Raw genomic sequence first — 27,185 nt, forward strand, 5'->3', positions numbered from 1 at the left:
ACCTCTAGAAGCTCCTCTCCCAGTAAAAGGCACTACTGGGTTTAATACTGGACCCTAGACACTACCACTTTAGTACACTTTTGAACCTGTTGATACTTTGCGAGAAAGGACTGCTGTGCTGCTGAAGGACTGCCACTATGCTGGACTGGACAGTGCACGGTTCCTGCTTTGCAGTGCTGCAGTGCTGCCTGCTGCCCTCCTGCCTGGGTGAGAAGGACTGAACCTGCATCTCTTGAATGCAGAACCCAGAGTGACTCCAAGAGCTATTTGGCTTTTCTTGTTATTTGAAGTCTATGGGACATAACAGGCTTCAGCATCTGGACTCTTGCATCTGTGAATCTACATTGTGAAGTGCCACTCCAGTCCTGGACCCTTGGAAATGGGCTTTAGGTGCTCTGCCAGCTTTTATGGATCCAGCAGAACTGATGTAGCTCCTCTGCTGCATGGATTGGACCCATCGCAAAGATTTGCATTGCACCCACAGCCTGTATCACCTTCAAAACCTTCACTGTGTGACGCATCCTCGGCACAGGCAATCACATTCCTTGTTGATGGCTGCCTTGATGAAGGGCTCCATATTCCAGCTTTGCAGATCTTCAGAACTAAGTGTGCAACACATCTCTGACTCTGGACATCGCATTGCAAGCCCAGTCAATGGGATATTTGACATTGATGGAACAGGACCTCTCACAGCAGCCTAGCCACATCTCAGGACCGATGCATTGCTTTGGCTGCGTGTTCATGTTCCACGTGGGTCAATGCAACGCTTTGCAATCCAGTATTTAAGGAACTCTGTTCAGATGGCTTAACTGGGTCTCTGTAGCTGGCCCATGATCCTTCACAGTCAGTCTGTACGTGTGGCTTTGTCCTGGTTGGGTGTAACCAGATATTCAAAATTGGCACTTTATGCCTTTTGGTGCTAATTTCTGTAAAAAATGTAAACTTTAGTTTCTCTGCTTCTAATAATTGGATATTTGTATTTTTGCTCTTGTTTTAATTATTAGACTAAGTTCTATTTTTCTATCATGGTGTTGGATTTTTTTGTGTGGTGTTTTCACTGCCTTACTGTTTGAATTGCTGCACAAATACTTAATGCATTGCATTTAAGTTAAGTCTGACTTCTCTGTGCCAAGCTACCAGGGGTTGAGCACAGGTTAATTTGGCGTTTGCTTGTGCCTGTCCCTGAAAATGATTTTGGTTGCTTCTTGACAATGGCTCACACCCCAATCTACCAACAACCCAATTTCTTACAACTTTGAATAAAATATTCTGTACATCTAGACTGCTTGGAGGCAATTTTCTAAAGGAACTTCTTAGAGTAATAAAATACCATATATTTAAAAAAAAAAAGTACAAGTTTCCCTGGGTGGAACTTTCTCTTCTTTCACTTCAGGTTGTAACTAAAGGCATCAAATATGGTGCTTTTTCTGAGGCATTGTGAGTATCAAAACAGAAAAATGTTATTATGCCTTGAGCTCCAAATATCCTTGCAAAGGAGCTGCATAGCCTCTTGAAGAACATAGTTTTTTTTTCTGTTCTCATGCTTTCCTTTAGAAACGTGTAGAACACTACATGCAGCATAAGGATGTAAGTATGCAGTGCACTTGTGATAGTGCGCACGTACAAAATGGAAATGCCCATATGATCACACTCATTAATCCAAAATATGATGGCATTGCGTGCTGTGCAATTGTGACCAGCTCATTTGCACAAGTTTACTATATTTAAGCTGCTAAAGTCGTAGACCTCATTTTTAAGATATCGTTTTTCCAAGAATTCAAACACAATATACATACACATAGTAGCTGTTGGTCAGCATGCTTCACCCTTTGCTTTGTCAAATCGTCATTCACATTTTGCTTCTACCCACGACAGCATACATCATTGAACAACGGGCCAAGACTCTTTGTCCATTGGCTCCCTTTACTTTGAGTGACTGCATAAAGCCTGTAAAAATTGTTGACATACTCTGAAAACAGTTGATGCATGTAGAGTAACACACAGCAGATTTATTTTAGTTATTTCTAATATTAAGTTCAAATTCTAGTTATTTCACTGCTCTTCCGGTGACAAGATAAATTATGATTTATTTTTTATTTCCTTTTTAAGATGGTATAATACAGTGCTTATGTGAGATTGTAATGTTGTAGCAGCCTGCATTAGGTGTGCTTGTAAGGATTTGATTTATTGTTGTCTATTTCACAAACAATACTAATAACAGTAAAATCCAAGGGACAACTGCAATTCTTGTCATTTAAAAATATCCCTGGTAAAACAGACATCATTGAATGTTTTTAACTTCAAAAATGATTATAAGCATCTGAGATCCTGCATGCTTTTTTCTACTTGTTTTTGTGCTATATGCTTGCAATAACAAATATTTTTAAAAAATTCACCACAATTGCCTTTCAAGTCAAGACCTATTGTATTTGTCTGTGTGTTTGCACTGAACATTGCTGTTGGGCTTGTAGCGCTCATATTTTGGATTATAATGATCGTCACACGCCTCCTGCAGACACGATTCTTGTGTGCCTTTATTTCAGTCAATTGATTTTTAAATCAGTCTTTTTTTAAATTAACGTTAATACAAATACACGAAGATTCGGCTCAATCTCGGTGGTTGGAAGTCTTATAGATTACTTTCCAGAACTCCAGCTCATAGGAAATGGTGTTCCTCGGTATTTTTCCCTCTCTGATCCATTTGTCCACAGTCCTTTTCCTGAGCTGTTTTACTTATTTTACCGAGAAAACGAATTAAACCACCGATAGTTCTGAATCTAAAACAACATCATGAAAAAGGAAAAAAATAGGTTCGTGTTTTCTCTATTTTAAGTTTTTACTCCTACATTTAAACAGTCTTGATTTTAATAAAATATATATTTGCAAGTCTCTTTTTAGCTACACCGAGTTTACCTACAACTTGTATTAAGACTAATATTGTGGGATTCTATGATTTATCTGACCAATTTTCAACTATCATTCGACCTGGCTTTCAAAAATGTAGGGCCTGAGCAGATATCTATATATTTTTCCTGAAAAAATACAAAGGCAAGTTGCGTAATTGGCATTTCTTGTCAAGTGTGTGTTTCCCTTGGTAATAAAAAAAAAAACAAAAAAAACGTCGCTCTGAAAGCGGATAGCTTCTCAGAGCCACAGGTGCCTTGTTGCTAAGAGGGAGTCTCCGGACGAAGAATACATGTTTACAATATAGCCTGCAGCAGTTGTTGACGAGCCGAATACATCAACTGAGTCTGTCTACACTTAACCAAACTGATTTGCATTTCACACAAGCGCTGCTATTATCCTTATGTGGATTACTTTTGTATGCGCCCGATATCTTGATGTCCATAATCTGCAGTTTAAATCGTTTAAATTCGGCAGGCAAAAAAACATAAAAACCTGCAATTTCAAGTTTATGCTCGATTCTTTATAATTTGGCCGGAAAAGTATAGATTTTGCTCTGCTCAACGATAGCTGCCTGTAACCTACCAATAGATAGCAACTTTGTAACTTGATTTTCCTCTACACCTTTACAGCTCTCATTCAAAAAGTACTGCAGGTTAGTTCACAATTAAATGCTCAAGAGATGATGTTGTCCGCCACCTCCAACATATAATTTCGAAACTGGCACTATGGAGCCTATTCTCAAAGGGAAATTTAATTGGTGAACATATGTTTACTACTCTGTTACCTGATTTATACCTACCTACAAATTACAAAGGGATTCGTGGCATAAGTAAATCTATGTACAAATGTGGAGATCTCCACCACATGTGGGGAGTTCTTAACATGCTGGTAAATCCTTCTGTTGTTCCCTTTTCCACCCTGCATAAAGCGATTTTTACTCCAGCACAGTCCTGGAGGAGATTCTATTCCAGGTTTGGAAAAGAATAAAACACCGTCACATTTGAAGGGCGTATCCAGCAAGAGGTTTCTCTATGAGGAAAAACATTTTCTATGTGGAGAAAAAAAATGTATTTGCATAAGGGATCCAAATTCACCTATGAGCAGTTTTCCTCTACGGATAACTCTCAGCAGTGGAAATCAGAGCCCGAATAGCAAGTTGCATGACTTTCCAGGAACTTGCTTGACAACTGTTTACAATTCTTTGTTAAAACTGAAACATAGTAAATCTACTCTCTAACCCTCTAACGTAGATGTAAATTCCTCAGTGTAGACTTACTACTTTTTTATGAATTGGCCGCACATATCTTTAAGTGTGGTTTAAGGCCAGCCTGCACCACTGTGCCTAAAGTACTGGACCTGTTCATCCTCACTTACCTTCTCAGAAGGGATTATTAGAAAACATTCATGATCCAAGAGAGCACTGTGAGGCACTTAGGAATTCCACAATTACCTCTACAGTCCTCTTCCTCGACTCAGTCTTATCCAAAAGAGTTATTGCCCAATCAGAGACAGGAAACAAAACAGGAAATACTGGCTAACCCCACCCATCCTCCAGCTAAGGCATATAACAACATACCTTACCTAAGCACTTCTTATTTTTTTTCCTATTTTTGATGGGCTGAACAGGAGACTCAGAGGTGGCTGCCAGGCTTCTCATCTCCACTTTGTTGCAGGGTATGCTTCTGGACCGGGCTCAGAGGGATCCTGGGACCCTTGAGGGAGTGCCAGTGGATGCGGGTACGCGTCAATGGCCTCCTGTGACATCTCTCTGCAGGTAGGAGGGTGACCCGTGTTGCTGGGCAGACATCTTGATGCCTTCCTTTTTTCCCTGTACGTGGTGGGACACTGCAGGATGAAGGAATCGCAGCCCATTGTCTCGGCATCCCTGCTACTTTGGCAAAAGTGTGAGTGAGCTGTTTAGCATCACCACTGCAGTTGGTGGGCTTTGTGTTACGTGGGCCGCATGCATGTTTCTTGCAGCTGGTTGCAGCCTTAAGGGAGCATGGTAGTGCTCTCCTTGCATTCGGGAAATGGAGGTGGCATTTGTCCTGCACTTGAATGAGTCTTTGTTGTAGATGCTGCCTCCGCAATCTTATTAACACATCAGCAGTGACAGAGGTCTTTCTTGATTACTGTCACTGCGGCTCACGTGCGCTCACACTCTTTATGTTTAAAGGGGAGAGCTGTCTGGCTTCTTTGTGGTTTTGTCAGTGGGAGCAGACTCACTTTTGGAGGAGTGTTGGTGGATTAAACTGTGATGGGGAAGCATGCTGACAAGCAAAGGCATTGTACTTCTTCTTCGTCCATCTCTTCTTCATAATCCTTATCTGCTTTCCCTCCTCCTCTAAAATAGATGCGGATGGGGAAAGAGGATACATTGAGACAACTCATTCTAGAGACTTTGTCCTCATTGAAAAATAAAAAAAGGGGACTAATCAGGGAACAGTAGGGAGTGATATTTATTCTGATATTTCAAGTTCCAATTCCTCTGATGAATGTTCCCAAAGGGTCACTGGAACATAAGGGCAAATATCTCTCAAAGGATATGTTACCGGAGCTGCTTGCCCATGTTAGGGAAAACATGGAAATCTGGCAGAAGATAGTTTTGCCTCAATTTAAGAAACAGACTAGTACGGTGTTGCCCATTCATCAATTTGTCATGGATGTACTTTTGAATGAGTGGAAGGATCCTGAACAATTTTCTATGCCCTGTTTCATGGCGCAACTCTATCCTTTGGAAGGAATGGAAGATAAGCTGCCAGAACCTGTTTATGTGGATTCCATTGTTGCTAGTCTTGTGGGTTTGCCCTCAATAGCTGAGCAGAACATTCCTAAAGATGTAGCAGATAAAAAAGTTAATTTTTCAGTGAAGAAGGCCTATGCTGGGGCCCATCCCACCTTTCACTTTGGAATATATGGTGCTTATGTGGCACAGTCTTTATTGACAGACTTTTAGACTCTTTTCAAGGCGATGCAAGAAGGTGGGCAGTGTCCTGATCTTTTGGATTCTATGGAGAGATAGACAGAATTCCTGTTGGGTTTTGCCTTTGACTCGGTGAGAGCTTCCTCTTTATCCTGTGGGGCATCCATTGCAGCCAGATTGAATTTATTTCTGAAAGATTGGAATACAGTGCTGCACAACCATCCATGGCATTGAGACTGCCCTTTAGAGTTTCTCACCTGTTTGGCAGAGGCTTGGGCGAGAAGTTGCATAAAGGTTTTAAAGCAAGGGGAACATTCTTCGTACTTCTGGAAACATCAACATAATAAACAGTTTTTTTTTTAATGTCAACTCCTTTTATCAAAGGGAAAGGTTTCCAGGGGAAGTTCAAGAAGAAGCATCATAAAGAGACTGGAGATGTTCAGAGGTCCTGACTATACCACCAGCGCCTCAACTGGAGAGACACTTGTGGTTGGTGGGAGACTTCGTCAGTTTCTCAACATCCGGCAAGTGGGTGATGTGCTTCTTCACCAAGGGTTACCAAATCAAGTTCCTGTCATCCCCACCACATTTTGGGAGTATGGTTACACCTCTCCCAAATAATTCAGTTAAATGGCAAGCATTGGAGGCAAGGATACAGTCTCTTATTGAGAAGAAGGTGATTGTTCCGATGCCCATAGCTCAGTAGGGCAAAGGGGGTCTACTCAATTAATAATCCTGGTCCCAAAGGTGACAGGGGGTGTTTTGGATTGTTATCAATCTCAGGTCCCTGAACAAATATATCCAGAAGATTCCTTTCAAGATGGAAACCCAGCAATGCATCATTTCATTAATTTGTTTAAGCTTTGTCATGATGTCCTTGGGTCTCCAGGTTGCATATCTTCACACCCCCATGGCTCAGGAGCTTCAGAAATACCTCTGGTTTGCAAGGATGGGTCACCAATGGCAGTATTGTGTCCTACTCTTTGGTCTTCGATCCTCACTCAGAGTGCTCACGAAGGTGGTGGCTATGTTGGTAGCTCATCTGCATCTCCAGGGAATATCAGTATTCCCCATATGGACAACTGGCTCCTCTAGGCTCCTTCTGTTCCTATATTTCAGCAACATCAGGCTCAGACCATTCATACACTAGAAATGGCTTTCTTCTGAATTTCCCGAAGTGCAATCTCCAGCCTACGACTTGGAGGTTGTTTACAGGGGCAGAATTCAATACTTTTCTGGATAGAGTGTTTTCCCTTAATCCAGGATCAAGCATCTACAGTCACTTTTGGCAGCACTGTTGGCCAAGAAGTCTGCCACACTGGATCAGTGGATGAAGGTGCAGAGTCATATGGCAGCCTCTGTCTTCATGGTGCAGTGGGCCAGACTGCAAATGCAACTTTTGCTGTGGCATCTCCACAAATTTGTGAGATTTCCCTTAAAACATGTCTCTGAAAATCCCAGTGTCTCCGGAGATTGTCTGGAGTCTGCAATGGTAGTTGAACTCAGCCAGTCTCAACAGAGGTATAATGATGCATCCCAAATCTTCATTCATGCTGACAACAGATGCAAGCGCCCTGGAATGGGCGCTACTTAGAATCATCTGTCAGTTCATGCATTATGGCAGTGGATGCATTGTCAATCCAGTGGCCTCTGGTTTTGCTCAATGTGTTTCCTCCCTTTCCTCTCATTCAATGCCTATTAATGAAGGTTCAGAGGGACAAAGCACGGGTGGCAGCCGTTCTCCCCTTTTGGTCATAGAGGTCTTGGCACCTATTGTTGCAGAACCTGGCTGTTCATCCTCCTTGGTTCCTTTCGAGATTCTCCTCTCCCTTGAGGACTCTCATTCCACACCTTCCTGTACCCCTAATGCTTGCGGTTTGGAGGTTGAACTGTGGACTTTGCTGAGGCAAAATTTGCCAGCTCATATTATTTCAGTGGTGCAGGTCTCACAAAGGACGTCTACCCTGTCGTCTTATTCTAAATATTGGGATAATTTTGACTCCTGGTGTTCCCTTCATGATCTTTCTTCTATTTCTTGTTACATTTCTGCTATCCTGCAATATTTTGTGGATGGTTTTGAGAAAGGTTACTCCATGTCTAGTTTGAAAGGCCAGCAGGCTATCTAGGCATTTCAGGATTCTGTCTCTTTTTCTGAAAATTCGGACCCTTTGGTGTCCAGATTGTTTCACAGTTTCTTTCTATCCTCTCCTTTGGTGATGTCCTCTGTCCCTTCTTGGGATCTTTTCTTGGTTCTTCATGCCTTTTCAGTCTCCAGCTTTTGAACCTTTCTACTTGGTGGATCTAAAGTTTCTTTCTTTTAGGGTTTCTTTTCTGGTGGCCATTACTTCTGCAAGGTGATTGAGTGGATTAACTGCTCTGCAGTGTTCTCTGTTTTTGCATTTTATGGATAATGCTGTGGTTCTCAACCTGGATGCTGGATTCCTTCCTAAAATTGCTTCTAAGTTCCATTCTTCGTAAGAACTTATCTTACTTTGTTGCTGTTATTCACTTTCTTCTCCTGAGGAACAGTTGTTGCACATACTGGATGTTAAGCATGCTGTATCTGTGTATGATGACAAGTCAGCAGCTTCTAGGACCTCTGACAGTCTTTTTGTGACTTTAGGTCTTACAGGACGTAGGAAAGCAGCCTCTAAATTGACTCTCAGGAGTTGGATTAAGGGCACAATTTTCTTGGCATATCAGGGTCCTGGTTTGCTTTGTCCAGAGAATAACCAGGAATGTTCATCTAGGGAGCTCTCTGCCTCTTTGGATGCTTTTAAAGGGATTTCCGTGAATGAAATTTGCTGTGTCAGGACCTGGGCATCTGAATCCACAATTATCAGACATAATCGCTTGCACAACCTGGTCACTTGAATTTTGGAAGTGGGGTTTGCAGGCTTGTGACACGTCTGCCCCTGTCTGACCTGGTTATTTGTAATTTATGGCATTAAATCACTGCAATCTCCTTATGTCTGGTTGATGTTGTCTTCTCAGTCTTTGACCCTCGGCATTCAAAAAGGCCGCATGGTGGGGTTGCTTTGGTACACCTCATTTGGTTAGGACTGGCTCGAGTAGGAGGGACATAGAGGTAATGACCTGATTACTTACTGGTAATCCTCATTACTCGTAGTCCTACTTGTCCCCGACCCAGTCGTACCCCTCACCAAGCCTCCAGACATCAGGCCTTTGTGAAGCTTGGCACTTCAGGAAGTGCTAAGGTAAGGTATGTTGTTATATGCCTTATCTGGAGAGTGGGTGGAGTTAGCAAGCGTTTCTTGTTTTCCTTCCTGTCTCTGATTGGGCAATAACTCATTTGGTTTGAAGCTGGGTCAAGGATGAATAGGACTAATAGTAATGAGGATTACCCGGTAAGTAATCAGAGCTTTAATGCTTATAGGTTAAATGGGTTTAAAATGATGTTGGTTTCTTTCCATAGTCATTCAAAATCAGCACTGTATAATTTGTAAAATAAAAAAGATTACATTCAGGTGTCGAAACTTCTTTTGGAAGTCGGAAATGGAGCTGCTCTTCGCGTTGTCTCTCCCTCCTCTGTTTTTTATCTATGCTTTCTCCTTTTGTGACAGTTTTCCTCTCTTTCTCTTCCCTTTTCATTCTCCCTCTTCTGCATTTTTCTCTCTTTAGATCTGGATCAAATTCTCATGATACAAAAATACGCCCGTCCCCGAAATATGCCTTCTCCTGCCAGTACCCGCAACCATCTGCGTAAATTGAGCAGGGGCGACTGTCGGTCTATTCTAGTGTAGCATGTGAAATACCAGCATTACCAATCAGATTTGGTAGCTTAAACAAAAGATGTAAAGTGAAAATATGTCTATTGTAAAATAATTTAACTCCTGCTTGTCTTTTAATGTAATGTTGACTGTTAATGTTGAATATATATCTTTGCAGTGGTGTCATGGAGAATGACGAAGCAGTATGCAGTCACAACATCACTGATAAAATGTCCCAGGAAGGAAGTGGGCCTCGCCAGCTCCACTGCCGGAAACAGTACATAGGGGAGGATGAAAAAGGTAAACTGGACCACTTGCAACACTTTATTTTGAGTTCAGCATGACCACTCAGCTTTGGTTCCTTAAACTGTGTAAAATCCCAAGTGTAATTTTAATCTGACCAGTTACTCATTGTTTTTATTATATCGCACAACAAACGAGGCTTTGGATGTCAAACCTGTGCAACTGTATTTTTTTTGTATTTTTTATTGAATGCATATGCAAGAAAAATAACTAGAAGAAAAGAAATCAGACTGCCACCCAAACGTGACACATATGTTTGCATTAACATTTTAAATTAAAAAATAAGTGTATAAGTGCATGTGTACCAAGAAAAAGTACAGAAACCATGTACAGTTTACAACAGGCCAAACGAAAATATGAATCTTGTTTGTGCAAAGAAAATGCCTTGATGACTTAAAATTATTATAACCCACAGAAATAGTTTTCACAGGAGATGAAAAGAAATATAAATGCTATAGAATGGAAATAATACATTAGAAAAGTGAAGTGCTGGCCCACCAAGCCTAGCACAGAAGCACACTTCTTTTTTAGGCACCTGTGCAAGTGATAAGGCATCACTCATGGCGAAAGAGAGTCAATAGGTTAAGTGGGGGCATTCCATTAACTCTTGTTTTATGCTGTGGTGGGCAAAAGCGACATGTGATTGACAGTCGTACAAACCAATGAAGGAAGAATGCTGAACCAAAAGCCCTCTGTGTATGTATATGAATGAAGGGTTGAATGAATGCGTGAACGGGATGGAATTCAACAGTTTGGCGGCTAGGTAGGAAAAGGTGCGGCTCTCCATTCAGCTTGGTTTAGAACTAGCACCCAAAGTCAAATTGCGCCCTATATGTAGTATGCAATAATATTATATTTTTCGTGTGGTGTGCATTTTGTACATTGTTTGCTCTTGCCTTCATTTGGTACTAGGACTTGACACAACGATATTTCACATTAATTTGCATGGTTTTAGTGGGTTTGAACTGCTTCATAATCCTATAGATGTTTGCTAGGACGTCTGCTCCCTGTCTAAGGATTATGAAGGTCTTCGTGCAAGGTGATGCCTGTTCAGATGGATGTGCTCGTGTGTTTCCATCGCTTTGCATTTCACAATGTTGCTTCGAGTCGTACGCGTGGAAAAGTTTAGAATATCAGCAGGTGGATTTCCTGGGTCCTAAGTCTACAGCGTGGACCCTGGGCTATAGTTCAAGTTGTCTTTATTTTTACATTTATGCGCTATGTTCATTTTCGGTTTGCTTAAAATTAATGAGGAGTAAGCGTGAGAAATCAATGCGAAGCTCGCATATGTGTTTAAAGGATTGTTAGAGTGAAGTTTGATACGTTCAGTATATAAAATACTCCTTGTGGAAAAACAAGCGTTTGGTAATTAAACTTTGAGCAATACGTTTTCATTTTAGTAATGGAAATGTGTTTTTTTTTTTTGTAAATGGGGCAATGTCTATTTGAACGACTAACACTACATTTGCCCCCAAAGTACACAAACGCATATAAATGACTCTAATGCACTGTTAGTCTGCGGCAACAAGGATAGGGAGATCAGGCGAGAGGTAACAATATAAATGCCAATATGCTCCCAGAATAATCAGAGTTACAGCATGTGAAGGGAGCTAATTGGAAGAAGAACTGATGTACAGGGCAACAGCCCTCCCGAGGAAATATTAGCAGGAGCAAGGGGCTCCCTCACTGATGCCTTGATGGTATGGCAAGTTAGTCAGGGCACCCAGCTTGTGGCACCATACTTAGGGGGTCATTCTGACCCTGGCGGCCGGTGGCCGCCAGGGCCACCGACCACGGGAGCACCGCCAACAGGCTGGCGGTGCTCCCACGAGCATTCTGACCTCGGCGGTTCAGCCGCGGTCAGAAGCGGCAAGTCGACGGGCTCCCGCCGACTTACCGCTGCTCGGGGGAATCCTTCATGGCGGCGGAGCGCGCTCCGCCGCCATGAGGATTCTGACAGCCCCTACCGCCATCCTGTTCATGGCGGGAAACCCGCCATGAACAGGATGGCGGTAGGGGGTGCCGCGGGGCCCCTGGGGGCCCCTGCCGTGCCCATGCCAATGGCATGGGCACGGCAGGGGCCCCCGTAAGAGGGCCCCGCAAAGTATTTCAGTGTCTGCCTTGCAGACACTGAAATACGCGACGGGTGCAACTGCACCCGTCGCACCCCTGCAACTACGCCGGCTCAATTCTGAGCCGGCGTCCTCGTTGCAGGGGCATTTCCTCTGGGCCGGCGGGCGCTCTTTTGGAGAGCGCCCACCGGCCCAGAGGAAATGTCTGAATGGCCGCCGCGGTCTTTTGACCTCAGTGCGGTCATTTGGCGGCGGTACTATGGCGGACGGCCTCCGCCGTCCGCCATAGTCAGAATCACCCCCTTAATGCCCTAAGTGGCCTAAGCCTAGCGACCGCACTAACAAAGCTTTTAGTATCAAAGCATTTTGACAATCATAGGCCTGCCATCTAACAGTGGGCAGCAGTTTATACAGGCTGTCATTTGTTTAAAAAAAAAACAAGAATGGGTGACCCTTGAATCTAAAGACCTGATGCAATTGACAAAGGCTGTCTAGGAGTGCTGAAAAAGTCCAATTTCAGCCAATAACAGCAGTTGACAGCTGAAACTGAATGACAGGAAACAGTAAATTAGCACCCTTGGGAATTTCTGCAGACATGTTTCATCAAGTATATTATGGCAGCAAAAAGCCCCTAATGTGGGAAAGCATACAGAAACTAGTGTGAAAACACAGATTTCCTTTGTGATTCCATTTGCTAAAGGTCTGTCTCAAAATAGTATGGTCATATTGCCATGTACCCCACAGACATATAGCAGGCCCAGGAAAGGAATTTACAGATGGTCTAGAGGGGGAGTGAAAATGGAAATGAGCCACACCAGTAGGTTGGTTTAGACAGGTCTTGTTTCTCTGGAGAAAATCATCCATCTTGGAATTTAAAGTGCAGTGCTTTGTGGGAGAAGAAAATGCCACACTTTGGAGGAAGCTGCTATGGGTAGCACTCTGCATCTCTTTGGGCAGGGGTGTCCACTTGCTTGTCTCCCAAGACGATTGAATAAATATCTAGGAGGTGCATTGCAAATTAGATCTGCTGTCTGAAAGTACAAGAAGACAAAGAAGAACTGCCCTGCTCTTCAACCGAAGGAACTGCACTCTGAAGGGCTGCGCCTATTGCACATAGGAACAAAAGTCCTAAGGACTGTGCCTTGCTTCAAAAAGGACTGAGTGGACTCCCTGAAAGCTACAGGTTAACAGAGCTTGCCTGCACCAACTGTCACAAAAGTCCCCAGCTTGCAATGCATCCAGTGGACTTTTAAGAATTTGGCCAGGTACATTGTGGAAATTGTGGTCCTAAACTGCCAAGGACCATCTCAAAGCTGTTATGGACACTTTGAATCATCAAGAGGAAGTTTAGGAATAAGTTCCAGAAGTTTGGAGAAGCTTGGAGCAGCTCTGAGGAAAAAGCTCCCCAAGTTGACCGACCCGATGTTTGTGATCCAAGCCAATTACCTTCAACTGTGACCCAGCCTGATTTCCAGGTTCATCCTGCTGATAACTCCAGAGCTCCAGAGTTCCAGAATTTGTCTGGGGCCTTGTGGAAAGGCAATTTGACGACACTGCATCAAAATTGGCTTGCTGGAGAGGACCGCATGATGCAAAGAGAGAAAAGCTCAAGAAAAGTTTCTAAGTGGGAAGGTAAAAGTTTGACAGAGGCTTCCCGCTCAGTGTATCCGAGCACGGCCCCATCGCGATCAGCCTCAAATTGTGACTTGGTCCCGGTCTAGCATGACCAGTTGTCCCGAGTTGGCGTTAATCATTTCTAAGCATTAGAAAGCACATTTTTTGTTTAGTCTTTAAAAATGTATATCTCCGGTGCCCTATATTTGATCTTTGTCATTTCAATGTCATGTTAAAGATCGGTGTGGGAATATTATTATGTGTTGTGTCTGACTTATGTACTGTATTGGTATATTTAAATGCTTTACATAGCTGTCTTCTAAGTTATACCTGCCTGAACGTTGCCGAGCTACCAAGGGTTGAGCCATGTCTGATGTTTTGAGACCTTGACTGAGCCTAACATTGGATTAGTGGCCTTATTGCTATTTATAGGTGTGTACTTAACCTACTAATAGCCCACTTTCCAACATTTGGTGTTCAGCGGTGTGGATGTGGACTTGTGTGTGAATTATACCATGCAGTAAAGTGAGTTAAGATCAGTATAAATCCACTAAATTGACTTAGAACAAAACTTTTGATTTTAGATTTTTGAGATTTGGACTAAAACTGATTTTTAATCCATTCTTTAGATTTTTCCAAATTTGTTCTATTTCTGATTGTGAAGTTTGTGTGACCAAGAACTAGGGATACCATGAAGCTGGATCTGGCTAAACTGAACAATTTCAAAGTGGCTGAGCTTAGCATTCAGTGTGTGTTCAGGGGGCCTACCTTATAGCAATGAAATCACGAAGGCAGAGTTGAGTGGGTCCCTTAAGGCCTAGGCACAGACAGCTCCAGAGAATGAAGTGGGGTAACCCCTCCAAAAACCTCCACCAGAAGGAGGAGGATGACACCCTGTCCACTACTTCCAGTACTAGAGTCACACTCCCAGCTAGGAGAGAGAGAAAAGGCTCCCCACAGGGGAACCAAAACTGTCCCTTGAAGAGAGAACGCTTCAAACTAATTTGGAAGCCCTAACTATAGAGAAGAAACTAGTGCCATAGAAGAAGAAGTGGTCAAGGGAAGAAGAGAAATCAAATGGTGGCACCGAAAGTGAAGAATGTGCTGAGGTACCCCAGGGAGGTAGATTTAATTCCAGGCTTCCCAAAGGAATAATTCCCATGTACAATAATGGGGATGACATTGACAAATGGCCGACTGCATTTGAGAGGGCTCTTAAGATGAGGGAAGTCCAGTCTAAGTATTGGGAATCCAATAGCTGGGAGAGATAGGTTCCTGACTCTATAGGGGGAGGAGGCAAAATCTTCCTCCCACATGAAGCAATGTTTAGTCAAGAAATTTGATCTGATCCTAGAACAGTACAGGGTGAGGTTCAGGGACACCCAGAAGTTGAACACACAGTCCTGGGTGGACTTTGTAGATGTCTCAGTGAAGCCACTAGAGGGCTGGATTAGGGGTAACCAAGTGAGTACTTATGAGGGGATGTATAATTTATTTGTAAGGAGCACATGCTGACTCATTGTGTACAAGAGAAGTTATACCAGTATCTAGTGGATTCAAAGTTGTCTGGTCTGAGGCAAATGGGGGGAGACAGCTGAGGAGTGAGTGAGAACCCTGGGTTTCTAATCAACACCAGGGAGGTGACCAAAAAAAAAAGGAGGACAGGTCCCCTCCCAGGGGAAAGCCCAGAGGAAAGAAAGTCAAAAACAGAAAGAGTCCTCACAAGGCACACAAAAACCTGCACAGGAGGGAGGGGCCTCAAGCCATGCCATTTTCAAGAAAAAGAGGTATTTGGGGAGGAACTTTGATCCTACAAAAGCAGGAAAGTTTAATGACCTATCGAAGCGGGTAAGTGTTTTGACTGTTATCTGCCAGGACTCAAGAGAGGAGATGCTGTCTTCACAAAAAAACCACTAGTGGGCTGTTCACAGGGATTGCTAGTGTAGGTTTGGGGTTGGAGAATGTCCTAGAGATGGAGAAGGGGTTAACAAAGGCAAACTAAGGGGGTCATTCCGACCCCGGCGGTCAAGGACCGCCGGGGCAGGGGTCGGCGGGAGCACCGCCAACAGGCTGGCGGTGCCCCGCAGGGCATTCTGACCGCGGCGGTTTGGCCACGGTCAGAATAGGAAAACCGGCGGTCTCCCGCCGGTTTTCCGCTGCCCTCAGGAATCTGCCATGGCGGCGCAGCTTGCTGCGCCGCCATGGGGATTCCGACACCCCATACCGCCATCCTGTTCCTGGCGGTTAGCCCGCCAGGAACAGGATGGCGGTATGGGGTGTCGTGGGGCCCCTGGGGGCCCCTGCAGTGCCCATGCCAATGGCATGGGCACTGCAGGGGCCCCCGTAAGAGGGCCCCACCCTGAATTTCAGTGTCTGCTTAGCAGACACTGAAATTCGCGACGGGTGCTACTGCACCCGTCGCACATCCTCCACTCCGCCGGCTCCATTCGGAGCCGGCATCCTCATGGAGGGGTGTTTCCCACTGGGCTGGCGGGCGGCCTTTTGGCGGTCGCCCGCCAGCCCAGTGGGAAACCCAGAATACCCGCGGCGGTCTTTTGACCGCGCAGCGGTATTCTGACGGTTCCCTCCAGGCGGGCGGCTCCCGCCGCCCGCCGGGGTCAGAATGACCCCCTAAGTGTCCCTGGGTGGTGTGGAAATTGCAACCCTGGCTCCCTTGCCTTCCAGTATGGAGAGGTACAGGCAGAAGCCTAAAATCAAGGTAACTGAGGTTGATGCTCTGTGATGTACTTGAAGCTATCTGGACATGAAACTGACAGATGGTGCCATGGACAGCAGCTTACCCAGCATGATGATGAGACACAAGCATGGAGGAGTGCTTAGAAAGGAAGTGGTGCTGATAAAACATTGGGGATTACAGTTTTCATCTATCTTATTCGTCTAAACCACAATGGTATAATACAACAGGTGGGAGACTGTACCAAGTCCACTTAGAATCTACCCATCCCAAAGCTTCCACCTGCCCCCCATGTGGGGTTGAAAGCTTCCTCCTAGAGTGTCAGAGACTATCTAACAACATTCTTGAGTTAGAGAATATAGCAAATACCCAGGCCATTTTAATTACAATTCATAAATACGACATTAAACATTTTTCAGCATTCTTGCATATTATTTATAATATGTATATCATTTCATTTTGGGAATAACTAATACACAGAATTTCCTACAACAGCTCTTAAAGAAATCATGGTTGACCACCACCCATGCACCTATGTCATCAACTTTTCCAACTGACTTGAGGTACATGCTCCCCCTCAACAAGTTGCACATCACAAGGCAAGCTAACCTGCCCCTTCAAAATAGAAGAAGTGTGACCCAGTAAGAACTCTGGACCCCCAAAACAACCATACCTGAGCCAACCTAAAGAACACATCACCCCAGGCACCAAATGGGGGATGGACCTGGGCAAACAGGCCATACTTTGGTCCTTTGGGGCAGTCACCATTCCCCCGAAATCCACAGGGCCTTGTATTGGAGTACCTGAGGGAGGCTATGGACAATTGCTGTAGCAAGCGTCCCAAGCCCTTCTCTTTATACCACAGTACCTCAACCATGTTTTGAGCCAAAGTCTTCCAAGTCCATCTTGAATTTGTCTGCACTTCTATACCTGAGGCCAAGGTTGTCCACCTGAAATGTGTCCAAACATTACTCCTTCCTTGCCAGAACCCACTCACCCCAAAAAAGGATATTTACAGGAATGAACATTTGGGAAAAGAGTGAAATATATGGTTGATCCCAAGAGAAGAGTATCCAAGATGCAGGCCCATTGGTGGCCATCTGAAAGCCAGACAAAAACCAGGTGGAGGTCAGAAGGCCTATGACTACTTGTATAATCTGCCCAGCTGCCCCTGCTGCCCACCCAGGTGACCCCATCGACCCTCTGCCAGCCAGTCACTGGTGTGCTGGATACATTGGAAAATTCAAAATCTTAACAGCCACCATTGCCTGCCGCCTTCAGCAGGTGCTATCCAGCCCACACCTGTCTTTGGGGATGGCCATCACCTGGCATTGCCCCTGGTCCAGAGGCAGCCAGGTCTTACAGTTCCCTTGATGCACTAATGATTTTTCAGTCTGCAGTGAAGTGTAGCTGCTTGAGCCCAGCGCACTTTGGATATCCCTTGTTCTGGCAGCTTTTTCATGACATGATTGATTTTAAAATTGTGATAATCCTGGGAAGACAATAAGGTTTTGAAGTAAGGAATGACACACATTGCATTGGCTCTATGACATGCTGAAGAAGTTGCGTAGGTGTGCTGCTTTGTCACTTTATCCTGTACATTGTGTGCATGTTTGTGTGTGTATGTTCACGGGTATGAGTGTGCGTGCCTGCACACGTGCATGGCTGTGTGTGTGCCTCTGTGGTGATATGTATAACACCCTCTATGGGCCAAGACTGGTTTTCATGATGCTGATGAAATCTAATTGAGGTGGACATATGGGGACAAATGTCAAATGTGTGAGAATTCTGGTGATACAAGGAGTAGTCCCTATATCGTGTTTCAGTTTTTGGAAGAATGTTTCAAAATATAAAAATGTACACATATTTACTTTAGTCCTCCGAACAACTTACCCCAGTTTGATGTCACATGTGAATGGTCAAAGAGTAAAAAGACACTCCATTTAAGTCAGTGGTGCAAGTGACTATCTACCAGAAAATGCACCACAGCTCTTATATAACAGTTTACAGAGCACAGCAATGCAGAAGACAGTACCTGTTCGCCCGGTACACAGGGCTGAACCTGTTCTGCATTTTTCCCATGTCATTTTGATGAGACCGTCTAACCATCACAGAGCATACAAAAGACCTGAAAAGGCCACAGTTCTGATCATGAAGGACTAATTTAGAGTATAATGAAATATCGAATCAGGAAATTCGTCAGAGATGACACCGTCATATCCCACAGAACCTCTTCTAAGTAATGACAACCTGCAAGTCTGAAAACAGAAGTTTTTAGTTGTTGAGCTTTTATAGCCATGATGACGTTTTTTTTCTATCACAATTGCATTAACACTTAAATGCTATGGTATACCTGCAGCTTTCAGATTTAGAAGTTAACGTTTTTGATTTTTGAATACTGCACAATCCCCATGCCTCAACTAGGGTGCCAGTTGAGCTACTAGCTGGCAACCCTCAAGACCCACTAAGGTTTTCCAATTCAATAGGGATGAGGGCATGAAGGTGTTTTCCAGTGCCTCATGTGTAGGAGAGGAATTAATCAACCTCATGTGCTCAAGAGCTGGAGAAATACGTCACGCCACATGAACAATACTTGAGGAAAAGGAATAATTCACTTTCAATGTCAACTGACTTATTTCAATGCAATATGTAGATTTCAGTCTAGACAATATAGTATTTTTTTCCTAAGGGGTATCTCCTAGTTGCTTGGCCTTGTACACCGTGCAGAGGATCTGGAACAGTCTATTACTAGTAGTGAAAGGTCATGATCTATGTGCATATCTGAAGCACATGTGCCAGGTTAGTTTTCTAAAGCTCTCTAATGGGCTATTCAGTACTCATTCAGAAATAGGTTTACCTGTTTACATTGGAGAAAATAAATGGGATATAGATTTTCAAGGAAGTCTTAACTGGTTTAATCCAGCTCAGGTCCATGTCTTGGTCTGATAAAAAGGGGTTTGATAAACGGGCTTGAAAGGGAGGGATTCTTGTTACAGTGTCCCAGTAAGGAAACATGAAATATGACAGGAATATTGCCTTCAGACCTCCATTTTTTTTGTCCGACTTGGTTTTTGCCGAACGTAGGACTTGGCACACTTTACCACTGCTGTTAGACCTGACAGCCTTAGGGTAGTCACCCCTAACTTTTTGCCTGCCTCCCTCCACTTTTTGGACACTGTTTTTGCTGGTTTTTAGACTCTGCGCACTTTACCACTGCTAACCAGTGCTAAAGTGCATATGCTCTCTCCCTTAAAACATGGTAACCTTGAATCATACCTGATTGGACTATTAATTTACTTGTAAGTCCCTAGTAAGGTGCACTTCATGTGCATAGGGCTGGTAAATTAAATGCTACTAGTGGGCCTGCAGCACTGGTTGTGCCACCCACTTAAGTAGCCCCTTTTCCTTGTCTCGGGCCTGCCATTGCAAGGCCTGTGTGTGCAGCTTCACTGCCACCTCGACTTGGCATTTAAAAGTACTTGCCAAGCCTAGAACTCCCCTTTTTCTACATATAAGTCACCCTTAATGTGTGCCCTAGGTAACCCCTAGAGCAGGGTGCTGTGTAGGTAAAAGACAGGACATGTACCTGTGTAGTTATATGTCCTAGTAGTGTAAAACTCCTAAATTCGTTTTTACACTACTGTGAGGCCTGCTCCCTTCATAGGCTAACATTGGGGCTGCCCTCATACACTGTTGAAGTGGCAGCTGCTGATCTGAAAGGAGCAGGAAGGTCATATTTAGTATGGCCAGAATGGTAATACAAAATCCTGCTGACTGGTGAAGTCGGATTTAATATTACTATTCTAGAAATGCCACTTTTAGAAAGTGAGCATTTCTTTGCACTTAAATCTTTCTGTGCCTTACAATCCACGTCTGGCTGGGCTTGGTTGACAGCTCCTTGTGCATTCACTCAGACACACCCCAAACACAGGGTACTCAGCCTCACTTGCATACATCTGCATTTTGAATGGGTCTTCCTGGGCTGGGAGGGTGGAGGGCCTGCTCTCACACAAAGGACTGCCACACCCCCTACTGGGACCCTGGCAGACAGGATTGAACTGAAAGGGGACCTGGTGCACTTCTTAGCCACTCTTTGAAGTCTCCCCCACTTCAAAGGCACATTTGGGTATAAAACAGGGCCTCTGCCCTACCTCATCAGACATTTGCTGGAGAAGAAACCTGAACCAGAAACTACATCCTGCCAAGAAGAACTGCCTGGCTGCTCAAAGGACTCACCTGTCTGCTTTCTACAAAGGACGGCTGCCTTGCTGTCGGCCTGTTGCCTTGCTGAACTCTTGTCTGGCTGTGAAAGTGCTCTCCAAGGGCTTGGATAGAGCTTGCCTCCTGTTCCCTGAAGTCTCAGGACCAAAAAGACTTCTCTTTTTCACTTGGACGCTCCGTGCGCTGAAAATTTCGATGCACAGCTTGTTCCGCGGGGAGAAAAACGCCGCACACCGACGCTGATCGACGCGACGCCTTCGGGACGACCGGAAATCCGACGCACGGCTTCGCAAGGACAACGCCGCCCGACCTCTAGAGGAGAAATCGACGCGACGCCTGCCGTGAGATCGTAATTTCGACGCGCAGCCCCGCAGAACGACGCGCCGCCGGAAAACAAGCTGGAAAATCCACGCACAGACCCGGGACATCTGGTAATCCCCGCGATCCACAGAAAGAGACTGTCCGCGCGCCGGAAAACGACGCCCGACTCCCCGCGTGAAAAATAACGACGCAAGTCCGTATGTGCTGGGGAGAAATCGACGCACACACCCTTTTTCCACGCATCTCTTCTTTTGTGGCCCTCTGAGGAGATTTTCCACTCTAAACCAGGTACTTGTGCTTGAAAAAGACTTTGGCCCTCATTCGGACCTTGGCGGGCGGCGGAGGCCGCCCGCCAAAGTCCCGCCGTCAAAATACCGTACCGCGGTCGCAAGACCGCAGCGGGTATTTTGACTTTTCCCCTGGGCTGACGGGCGGCCGCCGAAAGGCCGCCCGCCAGCCCAGGGGAAAACGACCTTCCCACCATGAAGCCGGCTCGTAATCGAGCCGGCGGAGTGGGAAGGTGCGACGGGTGCTACGGCACCCGCCGCGTATTTCACTGTCTGCTATGCAGACAGTGAAATACTAGCGGGGCCCTCTTACGGGGGCCCCTGCAGTGCCCATGCCATTGGCATGGGCACTGCAGGGGCCCCCAGGAGCCCGCGACCCCCCCTACCGCCATCCGGTTCCCGGCGGGAGAACCGCCGGGAACTGGATGGCGGTAGGGGGGGTCGGAATCCCCTCGGCGGCGCAGCTAGCTGCGCCGCCTTGGAGGATTCCAATGGGCGGCGGTACACTGGCGGGAGACCGCCAGTGTTGCCGGTCCGACCGCGGCTTTACCGCCGCGGTCGGAATGCCCATTGGAGCACCGCCGGCTTGTCGGCGGTGCTCCCGCGGTCCACCAACCCGGCGGTCATTGACCGCCGCGGTTGGAATGAGGGCCTTTGTTTGCATTTTAAAGACTTAAGACACTTTATATCACTTTTCAGTGATATCTCTACAATTTCACATTGCAACTTTATTCTTTTTGACCTACAATTATCCTGATAAATATTATATATTTTTCTAAACACTGTGTGGTGTATTTTTGTGGTGCTATATGGTGGTATTGTATGATTTATTGCACAAATACTTTACACATTGCCTTCTAAGTTAAGCCTGACTGCTCGTGCCAAGCTACCAGAGGGTGGGCACAGGATAATCTTGGATTGTGTGTGACTTACCCTGTCTAGAGTGAGGGCATTTGCTTGGACAGGGGGTAACCTGACTGCCAACCAAAAACCCCATTTCTAACAACTGCTAACCAGTGTTAAGGTCCTTGTGCCCTCTCCTTAAAAATGATAGTTTGGCCTATACCCAATTGGCATATTTAATCTACTTTTAAGTCCCAAGTAAAGTGACGCTGCCTATGGCCTGTAAATTAAATGCTACTAATGGGCTTGTAGCGCTGATTGGGCCACCCACTCATTAGCACTTTAAACATGTGTCAAGCCTGCAATTGCAGTCTATGTGCGTGCAGTTTTAAACTACCATGTTGATCTGAGAAAGTAAACTCTTTGCCCCTAGAACAGGCCCTGGGAAGTCCAAAGGACACGGTGCAATGTATTTAAAAAGTAGGACACGTCCTTGTAAGTTTAACATGCCTACTAGTGAAAACATTGGAGTTTCCTCATTACGGGCCAGATGTAGCAAAACTTGGTTTTGCGACTCGGAAATTGCGACTCCGAGCGACTCGCAATTTCCGAGTCGCAAAACCATATGCAGAACGGTGTCTCAGACACCGTCTGCGAGTCGCTATGGGGTCGCAAAGACCCACCTCATTAATATTAATGAGGTGGGTCGCAAATTGCGGCCCCATAGCGACTATGGGCACTCGCTAACATGGAGGCCTGCTGTAGTCAACAGACCTCCATGTCCGTGACTGCTTGTCAATAAAGCAGTTTTTTTTTTTTTAAGTGTAGCCCGTTTTCCTTAAAGGAAAACGAGCTGCACTTAAAAAAAAATCCGAAACCTTTTGTTTCGGAATTGTTTCAGGGCAGGTAGTGGTCCCTCGGACCACTACCTGCCCTGAAAAAATATTTTGGGGTCCATTCACAAAGGGGAAGGGGTCCCATGGGGACCCCTTCCAATTTGCGAGTGGGTTACCATCCACTTCAAGTGGATGGTAACTGAGACTCCATTTGCGACCATGGAATTACATCCCACTGCGAGTCGCAAATAGGAAGGGAACACCCCTTCCTATTTGCGAGTCGGAAATGCATTTTGCGAGTCGGTTCCGACTCGCAAAATGCATTTCTGCATAGGATACTCCGGTTTGCGACTCGCAAACGGCAATTTTTGCCGTTTGCGAGTCGCAAACTGTTTCCTACATCTGGCCCTACATTTTATAAGTGTAATTTCTTAATAAAATGGGAACAGGTAAGAAGTTCATGTTTGGTGCCTCTGGAATCGTAATGAAAAATCCTCACTTATGGTGAAGTCTATTTTTATTTTCAATTCTAAAAATGCCACCTGTCTCCGGGTCACATGATAGGGTGTAGTTGACATTTGAGCTTTGAATATTCCTTCTAAACACCACACACAATGAGGAGCTTAGGTGTGACTCAATGGGCCATCACTAGCTGGATGGGAGGCAAGAGCTGGGTCAAGCCCCACCCACTTACACATTGAAAAGGTTGTTTCCTGACTCCACACAAAAGACTGCATACCCCCTGTAGTTAATGTAAAGCCAGGGTTAGCAATGCGGGGTACCTGTGCACTTCAAATGCATGCCACTAGAAGCTTCTCCCCACTTCAAAGGCACAACTGGGTATAAATACTGGACCTCAGACACCACTTTTTTAGCACTCTTCTGAACCTGTGGAAAGGACTACTGAGCTACTGAAAGGACTACCCCTATGCTGGACTGCTGCTGTGAAGGACTGCTGCCCTGCTGCTCTCTTGCCTACCTGAGATGAAATGGACCGCTATCTCTTGAACGCTGAACCCAGAACCCACAGTGACTCCAAGGGATAGTTGGCAGTTCCTAATTTGAAGCTTCCGGGACATAACAGGCTCCCATCAACCCTGTACATGGACTCTGCCATCTGGGAGTCTACCCTGCCAATTGGTATCACCCCACTCTTGGACCTTTGGAACTGGGCTTATGGTGCTCTACCAGCCTCTGTGGATCCAAAGGAACCAGAGCATCTCCTCTGCTGCATGGCGAAACCCCAAGCAAAACCGACGCATCTCCACTACTGTGTGGATTCTATCCATCACAAAGACCCGCATCACTGCATCAACCTGCAACACCTTTGGAAATGCTACTGCATGACACATCCCCGGTGCAGGCTCTCGCCTCCCTCATCGATGGGAGCCTCAATGATGATGGACTCCACATTGTAGCCTCACTGCTCCTCAGATCCACAGATTACATGAGGCATCCTCAATGCTAGACTTTGCATTGCAAGTCCAGTCAATGGGATCCTCATCGATGATGCAGGCTATCTATTTGCATTCTCATTACATCTCAGAACCGACACATTGCTTCAGTTGTAAGACGCATCTTTGGCATGGATCCTCACAACTCTTTACAAACCTAGATTTAAGGTATTCTGTTCAGCGGGCCTAAATAGTTCCCTGCAGCCGCCCTGCACTCCATTGCGGCCATCCTGAACTTGTGACTTTGTCCCGGTCTGGTGCGACCAGATATCACAGTTGGCACTTTGTGATTTTTGGTTCTATTTTCACTAAAACCTTTAAACTTACATATCTCCAATTCCACTGCATGGATTTGTCTTCGCCTTGTATTATTAATTAAAGAAAGTTCTATTTTTCTAACTTGGTGTTGATCATTTTTATGTAGTACTTTACACATTAAGTTAAGCCTGACTGCTTTGTGCGAAGCTACCAGAGGATTGAGCATAGGTTAATTTAGGTTTGGCCTGTGTCTAGTCAACCAACAACCCAATGTCTCACACCTACTTTACGTTTCTCGGCTGCCTTTTGAATGTCAGTTATGATAGTGTTTTGGTAATTGTACTATCCCCTTCGATATATCTTCTGCAGTATCCAGTAACACACAAAGGCTGACACTTGATCGCAGATCGTTATAAACTCTTACATACAGGTGTCCCGTGTCATGGTATAGAAGACAATATCATACAATCAACTCTTTGGTATCATAATTTAAATAAAAGTCCCTCGATCTATATGGCACTGGCACTCTTCACGGAAATTATAGTTTTGCTAATTGTTAATAGTACACTTCCAAGATGCCTGAAGTGTGATGCCAAAGGTGTTCTCTCAGGCACCTTGAATATGCATATGTGAATCATATATGTTTCACCTTGTTGATTCTGTATTTACCTTACACAAGAGTGTACACATCTGCAATATCCCTCAGTCCTTATGTCACAACATCTGTCAGTACTTATTTGTGTAATTAAGAGTACTTAACTGAATAAGTAATTAAGGGTACTTTAGCTAACAGAATGCACTTACTTAGTCCTCTATCCTGGGCGAAAAAACATGAGTGGTGCTACAGGAACTGCTTCCCAAACGTCATTTCAAAGGTAAGTTCAGCATCAGTAGGGCTTCCATTGATTGTACGATCTACCACACCAATCTTCTACAGCTGTTGCAAAAACGGCTGTGGGAGACAGTGTTAGAAGCCACAGAGAGATTCAATAGCTCTAGGGCAGAAGTATTGCCCTGGTCGGCCAGCGCCAGAAATCCATGCATCGCCCGGGGCATCCGAAAACCCCTCAACACAAAGAGGATCCACGACCGAGCACCATAATTCAACGCACAGCCATCCCTGCGTGAAAACTAAGCGATGCATCGCCGTGTGCGGCCCGAGAAATTAACGCACAGCCCCTTTGCTTCCACACATCTCCTCCTCTGCGGTTCTTTGCGGAGATTTGTAATGCGAACAAGGTACTTTGTGCTTGAAAGAGACATTTATTGCTTTTAAAAGACTAAATACACTTTATATCACTTTTACAGTGATATCTCAAGATATACATATTGCATTTTAATAGTTCTGACCTGCATCTTATCAGATAAATAGTGTATATTTTTTTAAACACTGTGTGGTGTATTTCTGTGGTGCTATACTGTGTTATTGCATGATTTATTGCACAAATAATTTACACATTGCCTTCTAAGATAAGCCTGACTGCTCAGTGCCAAGCTACCAGAGGGTGGGCACAGGATAATTTGGATTGTGTGTAACTTACCCTGACTAGAGTGAGGGTCCTTGCTTGGACAGGGGGTAATCTGAATGCCAACCAAATACCCCATTTCTAACAACTACCTTTTCATTTCCAGATCATAATTAACTCACCAGACCCACAGTGCCTTTTTGCAAACTAGTGTTTCCATCAGTTGCTCTCCCGAGTATGTTATTCTCTTTCAATGAGTGAGAATGTAGGGGGTGGAAGTGTGACCTGACATGCTGATTTAATTATTGACTATATTTTTCAACCTCTTCCTTCAGGGAAGAAAGTTTCAGTGTTAGACCTGGAATCCATAGGGTGGTCTTACCCCAGACGTTTAGCTTTTTACCTCCTGTTTTGTTGCTGTATCTTTTTGTTGGCCTTAGCACTCTGAGCACTTTACCACTGCTAACCAGTGCTAAAGTACATGTGCTTCTTCCATAAACATGGTAACGTTGGTGTATCCACAATTGGCATATTTAATGTACCTGTAAGTCCCATGTAAAGTGGTATACAATATACCAAGGGCCTGTGAATTAAATGCTACTTGTGGGTCTGCAGCACTGCTTGTGCTATCCACGTAAGTAGCTCTGTAAACATCTCTCAGCCTTGCCAGTGAGGAGCCTATGTGTGCAGTCCCACTGCCTCCTTGACTTGGCATCTAAAACCTCTTTCCAAGCCCAGAACTCCCATTTTTCATACATGTACATCACCCCTAAGGTAGGCCCTAAGTAGCCCATAGGGAAGGGTGCCATGTAAACAAAAGGCAGGACATGTACCTTTAAGCTTTTCATGTCCTAGTAATGAAAAACTCATAAAGTCATTTTTCATTACTGTGAAGCCCACCCCTCTTTTAGGCCAGCATTGGGAATTCATTATAATATCTTTAAACTGCCATTATTGATCTGAGATGAGTAGCTGCATCATGTTTAGTACCATTGGAAGGGTAATAGTAAATGCCTTTTACTGGTAAAGTCAGATTTACTATTACTATTTCAGAAATGCCACTTTTAGAAAATCTACATTTCTCTGCCCTCTCTGTCCTGTGTGCCTACAGTCTATCTCCAGTACATTCTGGCTAAGGCTAGGTGACAGTTACACTTGTGCATTCCCTTCAGAAACCTTCAACACAGGGTACTGAACTACATCTGCATTCATCTGCATACTGATGGGTCTTCCTGGGGAAGAGGTTGAGAAGAT

At 44.8% G+C, this 27,185-nt stretch overlaps 1 protein-coding gene across 4 annotated transcripts in view; it reads left to right on the forward strand.

Moving 5' to 3' along the window:
- LOC138287725 (potassium voltage-gated channel subfamily A member 2-like) overlaps positions 1 to 27,185 on the forward strand; it is a 449,173-nt gene that overhangs the window by 268,240 nt on the left and 153,748 nt on the right. For all 4 annotated transcript variants that reach the window (XM_069228431.1, XM_069228433.1, XM_069228434.1 and 1 more), the window contains one exon: positions 9,740 to 9,861. The gene's annotated coding sequence lies outside the window, so the exon portion shown is untranslated. The remainder of the gene's footprint in view (positions 1 to 9,739; positions 9,862 to 27,185) is intronic.

This window comes from Pleurodeles waltl, chromosome 4_1 (assembly GCF_031143425.1).
Source record: "Pleurodeles waltl isolate 20211129_DDA chromosome 4_1, aPleWal1.hap1.20221129, whole genome shotgun sequence".
Taxonomy (NCBI): Eukaryota; Metazoa; Chordata; class Amphibia; order Caudata; family Salamandridae; genus Pleurodeles; species Pleurodeles waltl.